This window comes from Lepus europaeus, chromosome 18, assembly GCF_033115175.1.
Source record: "Lepus europaeus isolate LE1 chromosome 18, mLepTim1.pri, whole genome shotgun sequence".
In the NCBI taxonomy this organism is placed as follows: Eukaryota; Metazoa; Chordata; class Mammalia; order Lagomorpha; family Leporidae; genus Lepus; species Lepus europaeus.
The window spans coordinates 65,687,551-65,705,758 of NC_084844.1; the positions used below are offsets into that span (position 1 = coordinate 65,687,551).

General features: G+C 43.6%; 1 protein-coding gene across 3 annotated transcripts in view; it reads right to left on the minus strand.

Moving 5' to 3' along the window:
- The window catches only part of LOC133747209 (zinc finger protein 717-like), a 51,285-nt gene that overhangs the window by 20,523 nt on the left and 12,554 nt on the right, over positions 1 to 18,208 (minus strand). Inside the window, exons 4-5 of one of the 3 annotated variants that reach the window (XR_009864289.1) lie at positions 15,746 to 15,878; positions 5,432 to 5,921 (exon numbers count right to left, since the gene is read on the minus strand). The gene's annotated coding sequence lies outside the window, so the exon portion shown is untranslated. Of the gene's footprint in view, positions 1 to 5,431; positions 5,922 to 14,087; positions 14,805 to 15,745; positions 15,879 to 18,208 lie in introns of those variants that run through there. The other 2 variants (XR_009864290.1, XM_062175474.1) reach the window with 2 other exon arrangements.

Here is an 18,208-nt window from a genome sequence, read left to right on the forward strand (position 1 = left end):
AGAAACATATCTGTGATGAATATAGATGCAAAAATCCTCATAAAAGAAATACGTAATTGAGTCCAAATGACCACAATGCCTGGAGCTGGGCTGATCTGAAGCAAGGAGCCAGGAGTTTCTCCAGGGTTTCCCACATGAGCGCAGGGGCCAAAGTACTTGAACCATTTTCCACTGACTTCCCTGCCCATTCACAGAGAGCTGGATCATTAGAGCAGCAGCCAGGATACAAACTGATGCCCATGTGATATGCCAGTGTGGGTGGCAGAGGCTCAATCTAGTATACCACAGCACTAGCCCCCTAAAAGCAATCACAGATTCAATATGATCCCAATCAAAATACCAACAACATCCTTCTGAGATCTAGAGAAAATAATGTTAAAATTTGCATGGAAATGCAAGAGACCCCAAATAGTTAAAGGAATCTTAAACAACAAAAACAAAGTTGGAAGCCTCATAATACCAAAATTCAAGACCTATTACAAGACAGTTATAATCAAAACAGCCTGGTACTGGCACCAAAAAGTCATGTGGATGAATGAAGTGGAGTAGAATCCCCAAAAATTAATCCACAAATCTACAACCAACTAATTTGTGACAAATGATCTAAAATAAATCCCTGGACAAAGAACAGTCTTCAAAAATGGTGCTGGAAAAATTTGACCTTCTCATGCAGAAAAATGAAACAAGATCTCTACCTTACAACTTATACAAAAATACAGTGTAAATTGATCAATGATCTAAATCTATGATGTGATACCATCAAATTCCTAGAGGGAAACATCAGGGAAACTCTGCAAGATACTGGCATCGGCAAAGCCTTCTTAGAAAAGGCTCCAAGAAGCACAATCAATGAAGGTATAAATACTCAAATGGGATTACATCAAGCTAAGAACCTTCTGAACTACAAAGTAAACATTCAACAAGATGAAGCACCTGACAGAATGGAAGAAAATATTTGCAAACTAGGCAACTGAAAAAGTAAAATATCCAGAACTAGAAAGAGCTCAAAAAACTCAACAACAAAAAACAAACAATCCAGTCAAGAAATGGGCACAGGATATAAATCGGCATTTTTCCAAGGATGGATTTCAATTAGCAAGCAGACACATGAAAACATGCTCAGGAACAATAGCCATCAGAGAACTGCAAATAAAAGCCACAATGACCTTTTGCCTCACCCAGTTAGAATGGCTCTCATACAGAAACCAAAAGTCAGGAGATGGAGGTTTTGTGTAGCAGGTTAAGCTGCTGCCTGCAGTGCTAGAACCCCACATGATTGCGATTTTGAGTTCAGGCTGCTGCACTTCTGATCCAGCTCCCTGCTAATGTGCTTGGGAAGGCAGCAGAAGATGGTCCAAGTACCTGGGCCCCTGCACCCACTTGGGTGACCAGGGAGATGCTTCTAACTTTGGCTTCAGATTGGACCAGCACCACCTGTTGGGTCATATGGAGAATAAACTAGCAGATAAAATATCTATGTCTCTATGCCTCTGCCTCTCCCTCTCTGTAACTCCACCTTTCAAATAAAGAATTCTTTTGAAAAAGTCAACAAAAAATAAAGGCTGGTGGAGAGGTAGAGAAAAAGGTACTCTAACCCACTGTTGGTGGGAATGAAGCTAGTACAGCCATGATGGAAGGCAGTATAAAAGTTCCTCAGAAATCTGAAAACAGATATACCATATGATCCTGCCATTCCACTCCTGGGAATTTATCCAAATGAAATGAAATAGAATATGCATATGCACAAGTTATCTGTACCCTCATGTTTATAACAGCTCAATTCACAATAGTTAACATGGAATCAACCCAGATGTCCATCAACTGGTGACTGGAAAAAGAATATGAGCTATATATACAGTCTAAAATACTATTCAGCCATAATTGAGAATGAAATCCTATCTTTTGTAACTAAATGGATGCAACTGGAAACAATTATGCTTTGTGAAAAAAGCCAGTCCCCACAAGACAAATACCGTATGTTTTCTCTGATTGATGGTAATTAATATATAGACAACAAAATGTAGCATGAGTTAAATTGACATTTTGAGATTTGATTATTGTTCACAGCGCTTTTCTGTACTCTTTGATAGAGTATAGAAAATATACTCATCGATATTTCTGCTACTACTTGAATTCTTTATTTTGTAGAGGGTTAAAGCTTGTGATTCTAAAATTAAATCAAAGCATGGAGTTGTAAAAGTTGAAAGAAAATAAAACAAGAAGGAGGGAGTTGGAAGTATGAGACAAAGGGAAGATAGGGTAGGATGTATCAGTTTGCTCTTAAATCTGTATATATAAATTACATGAAATTTGTTCACTTAATATGAGTTTTAAAACATAAACTTAACACTAGAAGAAAAAGACCTGAGATCAGTGTTTTCTGGATCACCACTAATAAAATTTAGTCTTCATTTATGTCTGATCATATTTTATTTTTATTTTATAAGAAAATTAACATTACCATCCCTAACAAGCCCATCCTGAATCATCCATATCTATCAGTTCCCACTATGCTAATAATTTCTCATGAACTTAAATCCATATCATCTTAAAAAGATGCAATGTGGGGCTGGTGCTGTGGCATAGCAGGTAAAGCTGCTGCCTACAGTGCTGGCAACCCATATGGGTGCTAGTTCAAGTCCCGGCTGCTCCATTTCTGAACCAGCTCTCTGCAAATGCCTACAAAAGCAGTAGAAGATGTCTCAAGTCCTTGGGGCCCAGCACACACGTGGGAGACCCAGAAGAAGCTCCTGGGTCCTGGCTTTGGATCGACGCAGACCAGCCATTGTGGCCAGCTGGGCCACAATCAGCAGATGGAAGACCTCTCTGTCTCTGTCTCTCTGTACCTCTCCTCTATTTGTGCAACTCTGACTTTCAAATAAATAAATCTTTTTTTTAAAAAACCTGATTCATGTTATTATTTATGTCTTTTAGAGGCTTTGCAGATGTTGATTATGTGAGCCATGAAAATGCATAAAATGCAAATCCTAGAATAGGCAATGCCATGTTCACTAAACTGGTAAAATCCAGTGCATGTGTTGAAAAAAATACACTAGCAATAAATTTGAAAAAGCTGTTAAGTATTATAAGTGGCTGTCAAAGAGCTAAAAACCTGACAATGACTCATTATGTCATTAATTTAATACATAATGCTGAGAAAAGCAGAAGTATTTGTTAAAATTTCTGCTAAAATGTACTAGATTTATAATTTTTGAATGCATCTTTCTTATGTGTAATGTAGTCCTGTGCTACTTTAGAGTATCAGAAATTTAAAATATTGGACTGATGCTGTGATGGAGCAGGTTAACACCATGGCCTGAAGTGCCAGTATCCCATATGGGGGCCAATTCAATACCCAGCTACTCCACTTCTGATCCTGCTCTCTGCTATGGCCTAGGAAAGTAGTAGAAGACGGCCCAAGTCCTTGTGCCCCTGCACCCATTTGGGAGATCCAGAATTAGCTCCTGGCTCCTGGCTTCAGAACAGCACAGCTCCAGCAGTTGCAACCAATTAGGGAGTAAACATAAGATGGAAGACCTCTCTCTCTGGCTCTCCTCCCTCTTTGTAACTCTGACTTTCAAATAAATAAATCTTTAAAAATTAAGAAATGTAAAATGTGAAAGGTTCTTAAAAATGTATTTATTTATTGTGAGGCAGAGTTACAGATATAGAGAGGAAGTGAAAGAGAGGTCTTCTATCCACTGGTTCACCCCCAAATGGCCAGAAGAGCTGGAGCTAGGCCAATCTGAAGCCGGTGCCAGAAGCCAGGAATCAGCAGCTTCCTCCAGGTCTCCCACATGAGTGCAGGGGCCCAAGCATTGATATCATATTCCACTGCTTTCCTAGGCCATTAGCAAAGAGCTGGATTGGAAGTGCAGAAGCAGGGACTCAAACTAGTGCCCATATGGGATGCTGGTACTGCAGGTGGAAGCTTAACCTACTATGCCACAGAGTGGGCCCAGTGATTGGTTTTAGGAAGACACCTTTCATGTAGAATAGGCTGCAATATTGTAAGGTAAGGTTTAGCTTTTATTTCTCACACATCAGCATTCATCTTTTAGCAACTATAAATATTGAATATCATACATATATACATAAATATAGGTAACTGCAGATTTTGTTGTCATTCTTTCTAATCCTCTTTTTAATGTCTGCTTACAGGCCATCTTATGGATTATTATATTGATGTTACCTGTACACAACCAACAGACATTTCCACTGTAGAATGCATTTATATGTACAGGTATTTTTGTTTGTGTGTACATGAATGCACATTGTATGGAGATAGCACTGACAGTAATACTGTGAGAAATCCTAACACTGATTTCAAACTTTCTGTCCTCCCTAGAAATGACTGTCATTGAAGCAGACCACAGGGCCCCTTTTGATGTTATGGACTGAAATGTGCCTCCCTAAAACTCAAACACTGAAGTGCTAACCACCAACATGACTCTACCTGAAGAAAGTGCTTTTAAGCAGGTCAAATGATATATGTGTCTGTCTGAAAAATTGAGCCTTTTAGGACCTTGATCTTATATTTTCAAGCTCCACAACTCTGAGAAGTAAAATCCCATGATTTAAATTATATTCTCTCTGGTATTTTCTTAGCAAATTAATACATCCTCATTTCTGCCAACATTTCATGCAGTCATCTAGAAGGTTCTCATGATTGGCAGAGAAATATAAAAATTAAAACTATGACTATAGATGACCAACTATCTACAAACACAAAAAAGATATCCCAGAAGCAACTTACTACCATCCTCCAGTACCCAGAGAAAAACAAGAATGAATCAAGTTGCAGGGCAGTAGAAAAAGTGAATAATGAAAGATCACTACAGAAATAAGTAAGTAAAGGGCTGGTGCTGTGGTGCAATGGGTTAGAGCCTTGACCTTGCATCCCATATGTTGCTGCTATGAGACCAGCTACTCTACTTCCAATCCAGCTGCCTACTAATGCACCTGGGAAATCGGTGGAAGATGGCCCATGTTCCTGGGTGCTAGCACCCACATGAAAGACTTGGAAGAAGTGTCTGGCCTTTCAAAAAAAACTAAAAAAATAGAGGCAGTGTTAGCACTGTTGGAAAAACAGACACATAGTTCAATGGAAAAGAATAGGCAGCTGAAATAAACTGACTTTTCTACAGGCAACTCATATTTAACAAAGAAACTAAAAAAAACAGGAGAAGAAGATTCCTTTTAGCAAATGGTCTGGAGAAAAGTGATTATCCATATGTAGAAGCCTGAAAATATACCCCAACACCTCATACACTATGTAAAAGTAACTCAAGATGAATTAAAAATCTAAATACAAAACCAAAAACTAAGTAAAGATAGAGGAAACTATGAAACATTAGCTAGAGAACAGTTTTGGGTAAGATTCCAAAAGCACAAGTAACAAAAATAAAACATATGAATTTGAGTGTATCAAATTAAGATACATCTTCACAACAAAGTAATCATCAGAGTGAAGATTAACAAACAGAATGGCAGAAAACATTGAAAACTCTACATATGACAAAAGATTGATAGCCAGAACATACATATATAGAACTGGAAAAACTCTAAACAAGAAGCAAAATGTACAGTTAAGAAATGGGCAAGGCCAGTGCTGTGGCTCAACAAGCTAATCCTCTGCCTTGCGGTGCCGGCACACTGGGTTCTAGTCCCAGTTGGGGCACCAGATTCTGCCCCGGCTGCCCCTCTTCCAGGCCAGCTCTCTGCTATGGCCCAGGAGTGCAGTGGAGGATTGCCCAAGTGCTTGGGCCCTGCACCCCATGGGAGACCAGGAGAAACACCTGGCTCCTGCCTTTGGAACAGCGTGGTGCACCAGCCACAGTGCACCGGCCGTGGTGGCCATTGGAGGGTGAACCAACGGCACAAGGAAGACCTTTGTCTCTCTCTCTCACTGTCCACGCTGCCTGTCAGAGAAAAAAAAAAAAATGGGCAATGATCAGAATAGATGTTTCTCAGAAGAAGAAATCTAAATGGTCAAGACATATATGAACATGCCCAATATCACTCACCATTAGGGAAACGTAAATCAAAACCAATAGCAGACTCCATATGTGGGAGAACACAATGCTTGGGTTTTCATTTGTGCAACAAGTGGCTTTAGAGGACCCTGTTCACCTCTAGAGGGCAGAGTCTACATGGCAGTAAGGAAACCTTAATGTTTTCTAATGGGCCTGTTAAATTTGACCAGTGCCTACTATATTTGCCACAACTTTCCAGTCTCACCACTTTCCTTCTTCTTCCTCTCTCTGTCGCTTGCAAAAATAGTATACCTTCTATAAACTGAGGATACTTTTTTTTGTTTTTATTCCTTCTGTCCCTTATGATATTCCTCTAAGAAATCACAACCATCAAAGTATTCATTCATTTATGCAGTCTGCAGTTTGCATGGGCTACTACATGGCAAAGTACTAGGTTAAAGGAAAGGTATAGGCCAGGAACTGAGCAAGGTTCACAATGATGAAGCCATTGAGCGAATGAACCCAATGGTAGACCTCTCTTTCTTCCTCTCTCTGCCTCTCCTTCTCTGTCTGTGTAACTCTGATTTCCAAATAAATAATCTTTAAAAATTAACTAACTAAATAAATATAGTAGTAACCTGGTGGCAATACCTTTCTATCAGAACATGTGAAGCACTCAAACACAGTTTGTCACGGAAAGTCAGCCATAGTTTTCCAGGGCACATCTTCTACTCCACTATGTGGACATATCTGTGGGGGGCAAGGGGCACTTATTTCTTCCCTTCTTCTTTCTTACCACTCTCACAGTTATAACTTCTATAGATGCTTCCACAGACCAGTCTCTATGAAAATGTAGAACTAATTTCCTCCCATGTCAAAAATGTCACGGGTTTAAACACAGAACCCAAAATAAGACAAATAACTGCCCTTCTTTAATTACACAGTGTGGAATATAAGATTCTCAGTGGATCACTGGGTAACTGTAAAGTACTAGGCAGAGAAAAACTGTTACTTATCTGTATTTATGATGCTGTAATTCTCCACTTTATGCAAACTCAGATTAAAAGAGCTCCAGTTAGTGGGCAGCACTGTTGCATAGTGGGTTAAGCTACTTCCTGCAGTGTCAGCATCCCATATGGGTGCCAGTTGGGATCCTGGCTGCTCCACTTCCCATCCAGCTCTCTGCTGTGCCCTGGGAAAACAGTAGAAGATGGCCCAAATCCCTCATCTCCTGCACCCACCTAGGAGACCTGGACAAAGCTCCTGGCTCCTGGTTTTGTATCAGAACAGCTTAGGCCATCTATCTCTGCTTATGCCACTCTGTAACTCTGCCTTTCAAATAAACAAATAATTATTTTAAAAAACAGCTTCAATGCAGAAGAAGCTCCTGGCTACTGGCTTCAGATCAGCACAGCTCCAGCTGCTGCTGCCAATTGGGGAGTGAACCATTGGATGGAAGATATCTCTCTCTCTCTCTCTCTCTCTCTCTCTGCCTGCCTCTCTCTGTGTAACTCTGAGTTTCAAATGAATAAATAAATCTTTTTTTTTTTTTGACAGGCAGAGTGGACAGTGAGAGAGAGACAGAGAGAAAGGTCTTCCTTTGCCATTGGTTCACCTTCCAATGGCTGCCGTGGCCAGCATTCTGCAGCCAGCACACTGCACTGATCTGAAACCAGGAGCCAGGTGCTTCTCCTGCTTTCCAATGTGGGTGCAAGGCCCAAGCACTTGGGACATCCTCCACTGCATGCCCAGGCCACAGCAGAGAGCTGGCCTGGAGAGGGGCAACCGGGACAGAATTTGGCACCCCAACCGGGGCTAGAACCAGGTGTGTTGGCACTACAGGTGGAGGATTAGCCTATTGAGATGTGGCGCCGGCCAATAAATAAATCTTAAAAAAAAAAAAAAAAAAAAACTCCAGTTATTGACAACACAGTAGACTTGCATTAATTTTAGTTCACTTTTCACTTTGCAAAGAGATCAGTGGCAGGTAAAAACAGTTGACAACCTTGCTAACTGGAGAAGAAATAGCTGAAGACAGAAAATGAAAAGCAGCCAAATAAATCATCAGCTACGATTCCATGGCCTTGTAGAAGAAATACAGCTACAACCTGAGACAAAGAAAGAGAAATGAACCCCATCCAACACAAACCTTGAAAAGTGGATGCTCACAATTAATGAGTGAAGCAGCTGCCCACTGATATCTTGTCTAGGGAGTGAAGATGCCCTAAGTTCTGCTTCTGAAAACTCCAGTCATAAATCTGTCCTTGTAAATCTGTCCCTGGCATCTCTTTTACAAACATACTGGACCCACCGATAGTTGGAAATGTGGTCCTAAGTCATGTAGGCTGCATTTAAACCCACCAGTACTATAACAGCTGAGGTATGATGCTGGTGATCCTATACATATTCTAAGAAACTTGAGTTTAATGCTCAATTCTCAGGAAATCATTCCAGCTGAGCCTAGGGCCATTAATATAAACTCCTTGGACCCTCCACTCTCTCTGTGCCTGTTTGAAAGAAGGGAGTTTTCCCACCCCAGGTTTCTGTAACAGCTTCAAATTCCAGATTGGAAAAATCTGATAATCAAATATGGGAAAGGGATCAATGCACAAAGCTGCTACACAGGCTGCACACTGCTCCCTCTGGGAAAAAGCTGAACACTCAGGGCCACACCCAGCAGGTGTGTCCATGGGGACCCCACCAGGAAGATGAGGTGCAGGATGAGAGCAGTGGGGCAGATCCTAGTCAGATCCTCCTTCCCACCCCTCTGTGCCCCAGGCTCTCTGCTGAAGACCATCCAGCCCCACCCTGCAGGAACCAGCCCAGGAAACAGCAGGAGGCCCTGCCAGACTGCATTCTGAGACCACCCACAGTGGGAACCCGGCTTATTTAACTGGAGAGCAGGAGTCTCCCCGCCTTCCTTCCCTGTGCTCTCAGCTGCCCTGTGTGTGCAGTTTCCCAGAACGCTGCCCTCTCCTGTAACCACTAAATAAAGCACATTAGGGACAGGCCAGGCGCTGGGAGCCTGGGAAGCCTAGGTGGGAGACAGAACAGCCCGGGTCCCAGCCCTTGACCTCGGGAAAGCTGCCATGATCGCTGAGAAGTAAGTGAGCCTCACTGGGGGCCTCCAGCCGCCCTGGCACCCACCCTTGTCCCACACGCCTCCCCGCCCGTTCCTGTACCCCAAACCTGCTGCAGAAAGTCCCAGGAGTAGGTACCCTTTCTTCCGGAACCACGGGGAGCGAAGCGGGGAGAGTGGGGCAAAGAGTCCCTGGCACGAGGGACCCACAGGCGGACAATGAAGAGGGAAGCAGCAGCAGGAGGCAGGCTCTGGGTGAGCACTCGGAAACTGCCTGGGATCCCACGTGCAGAGCAGGAGATGCAGTAAATGCAGGAGGAGTAACACAGCCCCCAGGGCAGACCTCGACCAGGGAATGAACTCCCTCTGGTCCAACCCTTGGGCGGGCACTAGCACGCGCATGCCCACAGGCATTCGGAAGGCAGATTACATCGGAGCTCCTGGCGACTCTGGGAAATGGAGTCCAGGCCACAGCATCCCTACAGACACCAGCTGGCCCTCCCCAAGGGGTGCAGGCTGGGGTGGGTGCCCACAACCAGAGGGCATTTGCTTTTGTTAAGTCCCTCCTTCCTTTCCTTCCCACCCCAAAATCTCAAGGATCAGTTGCTGTTCTTCCTTTTCTGAATCAAAATCTTAAAGAGTGACACCTACTGCTGCTACTGACCCCAAATTTTGGCTCCCTCGTAACCTCTGTCTCTTCCAGAAAAATCTTATTTACTGCTTTGGCCCTAAAAATCATAAATGACTATGGTAGAATGTAACTTTTAAGAGAGGTGTAGAAGGCATGGTTTAACATCCAGTTTTGAGAATACAATTTTTATTTGTGTTTACAGTTCTTTTAAGATTTATTTATTTATTTGGAAGTCAGAGTCACAGAGGAGAGGCAGCGAGCGAGAGACAGGTTTTCCGTCGGCTAGTTCACTCCCCAATTGGCAGCAGTGCCACAGCACTGACCCCTTATAGTTCTTTTCAAATCATTTTACACTGTCTTTTTATTCATCTAGTACGGAGACAAACAGAGGAATGGACACAGAGCTAACATAGCTGAATATTCAAGAAGACAGGTTAAGGGGTTAAATGCCTTATATCATTTATATACCTTCGATTAATTCTGGGGACAGTATTATCTGGAGTTTACAAAGGAGAAACTGAATGGAAAGAGCTTGGAAAAACATGGTGTTTTTTAATATCATTTAAAAGTCTAAGTTAAAAGCCAATCAAGGGGCCAGCACTATGGCATAGCAGGTAAAGCTGCCACCAGCATTGATATTCCATATGGGTGGAGGTTGAGTCCCGGTTACTCTGCTTTCAATCCAGCTCTCTACTATGGCCAGGGAAAGTGGTGGAAGATGGCCCAAATCCTTGGGCAGCTGCACCTGTGTGGGAGACACAGAAGAAGCTCCTGGCTGCTGGCATCAGATCAGTACAGCTCTAGCCATTGTGACCAATTGGTGAGTGAACCAAAAGATGGAAGATGTCTCTCTCTCTCTCCCCTTCTACTCTGTGTAACTCTGACTTTCAAATAAATAAATAAATCTTTTTTAAAGAGCCAATCAACATATAATACTAGTTTTAAAAATCTTTTTTTTGTCTTGGGTCTCAGTTTTTAAAATCTGATTTCTCATAGGGAAAAAATGTGAGAGATACAAAGAGTACCTACAAAAATAATTAACACTGTAAAGAACCACATAGGATTATTAACTTGTCTAGAAAACAAAGGAGATTCAAAGTTTCTATTATTTCATGGTAATTTTTTCTTATTTTTAATATCAAGATAGTATGTAAATATGCAGTGCTAGGTATTTGTGTGTTGTTTGATATGTTTTATTTTTAAGCAGAAATTCAAAGAGATAACTGGGTAACATGGGGTTCTATATCTCTGATTACTTCTCTCAATTAGAGATCATGGGATTAGAGTTGGTGCTGGATTAAGAATGCTTAAATCTTTATCCACTGACTTCACACCACCATTCACTATGAAAGACAATATTCTTTGGGTAGATTGCTCTTTCTTGCCAGACTGTAAACTTCATGGGGTCTAGAAACATATTTGCTTTGACACTAAAACTCAGCATCTTGACAGTCAGTCTTTTAGTTGAATGAATAAATGATATACAAAATAAATATTTCTGCCCCTCAAGAACTGCCTAATAGAGAAGAAAATAAAAATTGATTTGATGACTGTCAGTATTAGGTGAATATATAATTTGTTGTTCTGATATAAGCTTGGTCATAAAAAGGGCATATTAATAATGACACAGAGTTGAAGTGTATAAACATCTAGGGCCAAGCAGGTTAAATGTTCACCCTAGCTATATAAGGCATTCCATGTCAATAGGAGAGGAAGGAGGAAGAGGGGAGGGAGTGTAGGTGGGAGAGTGGTTACAGTGTAAAGAATCTCCATGCTCATTAATTATTAGCAAAGAGAGAATCTATGATCATTTGTTGCTTAAGAAAGGGTGATAGGCATTATTTAATTATAATGCAGGCATTAATGTTTTCCTGTCTCTGAAATAGGAAGTCTATAACTCAGAATTCCTTGCTGTTTCAACAAAAACAATTCAAAACAAAAACCTAATTAAGCATAAGAGGAAGTTATGCATTAGAAGTGTATTCTAATTTCTAGGAGATTCAGTGGTTAGAAAATTCATCCCAAATCTTGCTGCAAAATGTCCCATATATTTTCCATGACCACTACCCGTAAGCATAAACTCTTTTTTTTTAAAGATTTATTTATTTGAAAGTCAGAGTTACACAGAGAAAGGAGAGGCATGGAGAGAGGAGAGGCAGAGAGAGAGAGAGAGAAAGACCTTCCATCTGCTGCTTTACTCCCCAATTGGCCACAATGGCTGGAGCTGAGCTGATCCAAAGCCAGGAGCCAGGAGCTTCTTTCAGGTCTCCCACTTGGGTTCAGGGGTCCAAGGACTTGGGCCATCTTCTACTGCCACCACATGACACCCCACGGCACACTCCTCCCCCCCCCCCCCAGCAGTGTTCTGCAGCTCCTGCTCCTCTCCACTTTCACTGGAAGGATCTGCAGCTCCTTTTCTTCATGCAAGTAAGTCTGATTCAGATGATGTCCCTGATACACTTGGCTGGCAAGAGCCATGGCATGTGTCCATGACCTAGCTAAATGCAAAGCTGGAACATTTTTAACTTTTCACTGCCATGGTGAGACAAGGACTCCATCTAATGAAGTAGGGCATTTTTCAGGGAGTCTAGAGAATCAAATATGACAAAATGACAAATCTTAACCAAAGACTGTCATGGTAGAGAGGAAAAGAACCCAAAATGTACTTTTCTATCTTTTCTTTTCTGATATAAGTGCCTAAAAACAAAGCCAAGGAGGGCTGCCACAGACCCATTCTGAAAATTCCTTAATATCTTCATTTTCATCCAAATTAATATTTTATTTGAAGAAAATAAACTTTTACATAAATGAAAATGTAATACTACAGACAAGTGTACAGGAGAAAATAGGCACTCAGTTACCTTAGAAAAATCTGGGTCCATTAATGTGTTCTTCCAGAACCAATGCTGCCGTACAATAGAACCACAGCCTCTGACATTCCCCCTCCACCCTGATGGATCTTGGGTTTTCCTCCCACCTCCCCTCTCCTGTGAATATCTAAGTAGTAGGACAAAAGGAATCCAAAGATACGATGATGGTATTTAACATGGAATAAACATACTGTTTTAGTCAGTACAATCCTCAATACTACAATAATTATTTCTAGTTCACTGATTACAAAATTAAGTACATGAAATCTATTCCTAATTAATCATTCCATCGAGAGCTTAATGTAGACTTTCAGAGGTGAAAGAAATAGAGATATGTGTAGAGATGTGTATCTCTATAATACAGATTTACCTCTGTACTTTATAGACAATATACCATGTTTGTATTTTTTTTGCAGTCTGGCATAGTTTATTACATCCAGCTTGTCACTTTGGAAATTTTATAATTAGACATTAATATACAAAAAATTTTGAATCTTTACAGATAATATAGAGCACCCTAGGCCTTCCCAGGGCAGAAAACAGATCAAGAGCTCATACAATGGCTTCAACCACAAGGAGCAGATAGATGAAGATATCATCGGAAAGATACCTATCCCTGCAGTGTGGCTGCTGAGCAGTTCTGCCCTTACAGATCTCGTCTGGTTCAGGTCACTGAAGAAGGTTACAGGCTTTCTGACATTCCTAAAGATTTCACTGATGAGGATCTAAGATATCTTTACTCTGCTAAGAGCCTCAGAATGGTTTGTACAATAGAATGTTACTTTGTCCATGTGAATATGCCTTAAAGCAGTAGAAAGCACACTGATAACTTTCTAAATTAATTCCCTTTGCTGGAGCTTGGTCAGATGAGCTTCTCCACCTCCCCACCAGTCAGGCATTTTGCCAGGTTTGCCAAGATGTGGCTGAAATTGCGGGACAGATGGGCAAAGTCTGAAGCAGGAAGGTAAATGGTTCAGCCTCCTGCCATCCACACCTTGCTCTAAGGAAGGCAAAGCATGAGATGCCAGCAGGCAGTACCTGCACCCTTGTTCTCCTGCAGCACTGTGCTACCTCCCTCTAGATCACTTCCTCCACCACTGGCACCCAAGAGCCACCGCCAAACATGCAGAGAACATTTCTATTATACAAAGAGTTTGTGGAACACGGAATTCAAAGATAGGTGTAAGGGCCAGCATTGTTAAGCAGCAGGTTTAGCCCCTTTTTGCGATGTGGACATCCCATAGGGGAGCTCCAGCTCAGTCCTGGTTGCTCTGCTTCAGCTTCCTGCTAATGCAGCAGATGTTGACTTATGTGCTTGGGCCCCTGCCACCCATGTGGGAGACTCAGAGGGCATTCTTGGCTCATGACTTCTACCTGGACCAGCCCTGCCCCAGCTATTGCATGCACCTGGCGAGTGAGCCATCAGAGAGAAGATCTATCTCCCTACCTCTCTCTGCCATCTTAAAAAAAAAGGTACAAAGAAACTGAAAGCCATACGTATGGAATATACATAGTATGAATTATGTGTTGCTCTCACAATTTATTTAGTTATTTTTGAACTTAACACCTTAAAAAAAAAACTTGAAAGACAGCAACTGAGATCCTCCATCCACTGCTTTATTTTCCAGATGTCCATAACAGCTGGGGCTGGCCCAGCCAGGAACTCCAAGCCTTTAAGCCATCATCTGCTGCCTCCCAGGTGCACAAGCCTGACCCACTATGAACAGATGCCCCTACATTTTTTTATTTTTCCACAAACTTTTTGAAGTCACTTTTGCCAAAAGGTTCCTGACACCTCTCTTGTTGCTTTCATAGTGGCAGACTCTGGAATGCCATCTCCCAGTACAGAAGAGAGCCTCAGCAGTCCTCGGGGGCCAACAAGTAGGCGGATGGTGACAGGGTGAGCAAATCCCATACATCTTTGTTGTTAATGTAACTGTGAATGTGGCCAGTGCTGTGGCTCACTAGGCTAATCCTCTGCCTGCGGTGCTGGCACACTGGGTTCTAGTACCAGTTGGGGCACCGATTCCATCCCGGTTGCTCCTTTTCCAGTTCAGCTCTCTGCTGTGGTCCAGGAAGGCAGTGGATGATGGCCCAGGTGCTTGGGCCCTGCACCTGCATGGGAGACCAGGAGGAAGTACCTGGCTCCTGGCTTCGGATCGGCACAGGTGCCAGCCATAGCAGCCATTTGGGGGTGAACCAATGGAGGGAAGACCTTTCTCTGTCTCTCCCTCTCTCACTAACTCTGCCTGTCAAAAAAAAAATGCAACTGTGAATGTCCATATAATTTTGTTCTGTTTACACAAAAATATCTTTGTTTAACAATTGAAGATTGATGCTGTAAAAACTGTCCTCAAATTTTTTGCTATTTTATTATTTATAAACCCATTTTGAAGATTTGTAGATCCATAAGTCCCTTGAGGACAATGCACCCTGGTTTTGATATCCTTCACAGAAATAAATACAAACTGATTTCCATGGTGGGGGGAATCACTACAAACTATTGAACTTGTCACAAATAAGAGGCTGGGAGAATGGCTGCTCTGGTTATGCATAGTAACTACTATAGCACTTAAATAGGTATAAAGAATCTGACTGTAGGAAACAAATATAAAGAATTGTCTTGGGCCCTCTGCCAGCTCTAATCCTCTCATTAGGGAAGTGACAGTCTGACAGTCATGTGAACACACCTGAGGGGGATGCAGCACTGCCCCTCAGGGCAGGCAATGAGCTCTTCCCCTTCAAATAGTGGCAAGGTTGCAGCAGGCACACAAGGAGTTGCTCTTCCTTTAAGTAACTGGGGAGTATTTGTCAAAAGTATTAAACTAAAATTTGGGAATCTCTGTATTGCCCTATCCTCACATTACTTAACATTCAATTACATTTTTTAAAAGATTTTATTTATTTATTTGAGAGGTAGAGTTACAGAGAGAGAGGCAGAGAGAGAAAAGGGGTCTTCCATCTGCTGGTTCATTCCCTAAATGGCTGCAATGGCCAGAGATTGGGCCGATCTGAAGCCAGGAAATCAGGAGCTTCCTCTGGGTCTCCCATGTGGGTGCAGGGGTACAAGCGCTTGGGCAGCTCACCCTAGCATGCTGACTGGTTCTACTGTTCAAGCACACATCTCCCATTCTCTTTTGGCGGGTCTACTGTAAAGAACGGGGAGTATCTACAGTAATTAATATCTTACTGTTGCTCTTGCTGTCCACCTGCAGGCCTGAGGGAAGAGCACCTAAATACACACTGTGGAGTTCTGGACGTAGTTTCCAAAATTCAGTCTCTTCGCAGCTTAGGGACTCTGTCCTCGTCAATCACCTTAAAGCCTGCAGAAGTAGGGAGAAACTGTGTTTGAAGAATTCGCAAATAAAGTGCATTGAAGTCAACCACTACCACCTCCACCACACCCCTAATTCAGGGTTCTGGCAAATCCCAAACGGACCAGGAGTGACTCAGGAGGTGACCTCGACTCTGAAAGGCTCCAAAGAGCCTGGTGCACCCAGGGTGAGCTCAGTTCATCGCCCTCCCGCCCCCCGCCACCAGGACGCCCGGCTCCCAGATCCTCCAGGAGGCGAGAGGCAGCCCCGCAGGTCCAGGCACACGCGGACATGCATCCAGAGCTGTCCCAAAAAGCAGGCCTAGCTCGGGTGTCGCCTCCTGACAAAGTCGCTGTCTCCTACTCCCTCCCGGAAGGCTGCAGGCCAGCACCCTGAATCGAGGCCCTCCCGTGAAGGAAGCTGCCCCCATGGGAACCCTGCTCCACTTGAGGGCAGGGCTGGGGAAGAAGGGCTAAGCCAGCCTCCGCCCCAGAACTGCAGCCTGGGAAAGTCCAGGGCCCCACGCCTGCTGGGCGTGGCGTCTCCCTGAGTGTGCTCTGAGCCTGGTCTCAGCTATCAGCAGCTCCCTTGCTTCCAGAATCTGCTGCAGGGCGGCTCAGGCTCCGCCCGGCCAGGGGCCTCGGACCAATCCTCCCTGTCCTGGGACAGGACCGGCGCTGCCAGACTTGCCCCATGCCTGGCCGGCTATAAAGGCGGTGGTCATTGGCGGGCACCTGGTAGTTGTGGTGTGTGCGGGTGACGTGGGTGGTGTTACGTTCTTGGCCATTGAGCTCAATTTCGGACGTTTTCTCATGATGGGCTGATCTCACGCAGTGACAACCATGGAACAAATCACTATTCTGTGGCATCGGCCTCCCAGGAGCGTTGTGGGTTACAGGGGGGCACGGGTGAGCCGGTGGCACCTCCTGTGCGTGGTCTCTGGCCCGTCCAGTACCGAAGGTGGAAAGGGAAGCAGAGGAGCTGGCTCAAGGTAGTCCCGCTGCGGGTTCCATCAGGTGTGAAATGTCTCCCGATTGCGGTTAACCTTGCAGGGAAACTGTCCCCTTTTGTGGGCCAGAGACAGCATCTGCTTTATTAGCTGTGCAGTATATTGAAAATTAAAATTTGGGCAGTCCTATCTTTAGTCCTCACAGCAGCACTTACATTATGAGGAACACATGAAACTGCTCAGTAATTCGGTGCTGAGTTTTTTTTTTTTTTTTTTTTTTTTTTGACAGGCAGAGTGGACAGTGATAGAGACAGAGAAAAAGGTCTTCCTTTTTGCCATTGGTTCACCCTCCAATGGCCGCCGCGGCCAGCGCACTGCGCTGATCGGATGGCAGGAGCCAGCTGCTTCTCCTGGTCTCCCATGGGGTGCAGGGCCCAAGTACTTGGGCCATCCTCCACTGCACTCCCTGGCCACAGCAGAGAGCTGGCCTGGAAGAGGGGCAACCGGGACAGAATCCGGCGTCCCGACCGGGACTAGAACCCGGTGTGCCAGCACCACTAGGCGAAGGATTAGCCTATTGAGCCACGGTGCCTGCCCGGTGCTGAGTTTAATATTAGGTTGGTAAGCCTGCTATTGGCTTTTGGTTTGTTTGTAGCTTTTGGATGACTTTATTTGGTAAAAATGCATTCAGGTCAGTAGTGTACTCAAGGATGGTCATTTAGTGAAATGTACTTTTTTTTAAGAGTAAAAGATTAGAAGACACGATTGAGCTACCTCAAAACTCCACCACTCCTGGGAAGGCCACAGTTGGCAAGAAAAGCCCGTAGCAAACTTTCATCAAGTAAGTTGAGATTCCTGTGTTTGCAATCTGAACAGCTCACTGCTGAGCCAGGAGGGGAACTGCTCTTGCAGACTTTCCCCGAAGGAAGCACTGCTGTGGTCAGAAGCATTCCAGGAGCTGCTGGCCTGCAAATGTGAATTAGTCTTGAATTTAATCTATTGCAAGTATCACAAGAATGCAGAAAGGCTGTGTCCTCAAACACACATGAGCAGCTCCCCAAGGGGAATGAGACTTAACCTAGAAGGTCTGTTTATCTCCCTTTATCTCAGCATATTCACCCCAGGTGGGGGAGATAAATCACCCTTCAGCTCTGCAATGGCAGTGCTCTGGGTGGAGGCTGAGGATGCTTTTCATTGCAGGCAGTGTTTGCAAGAGACTTAGTTCCCTGACAATTTGTGCCTCTCCTACAAATACATTTTGGCATTAAAAACAAACTGAAGTATTTATGTTTTAGTAGTATGGCACCAACTTAAGTATTTTGCCTACTGGCATCTTTGTCTTTAAAGAGCTAAATCCTCAGGACTACAGGATTGAGTAAAAACTAGAAAA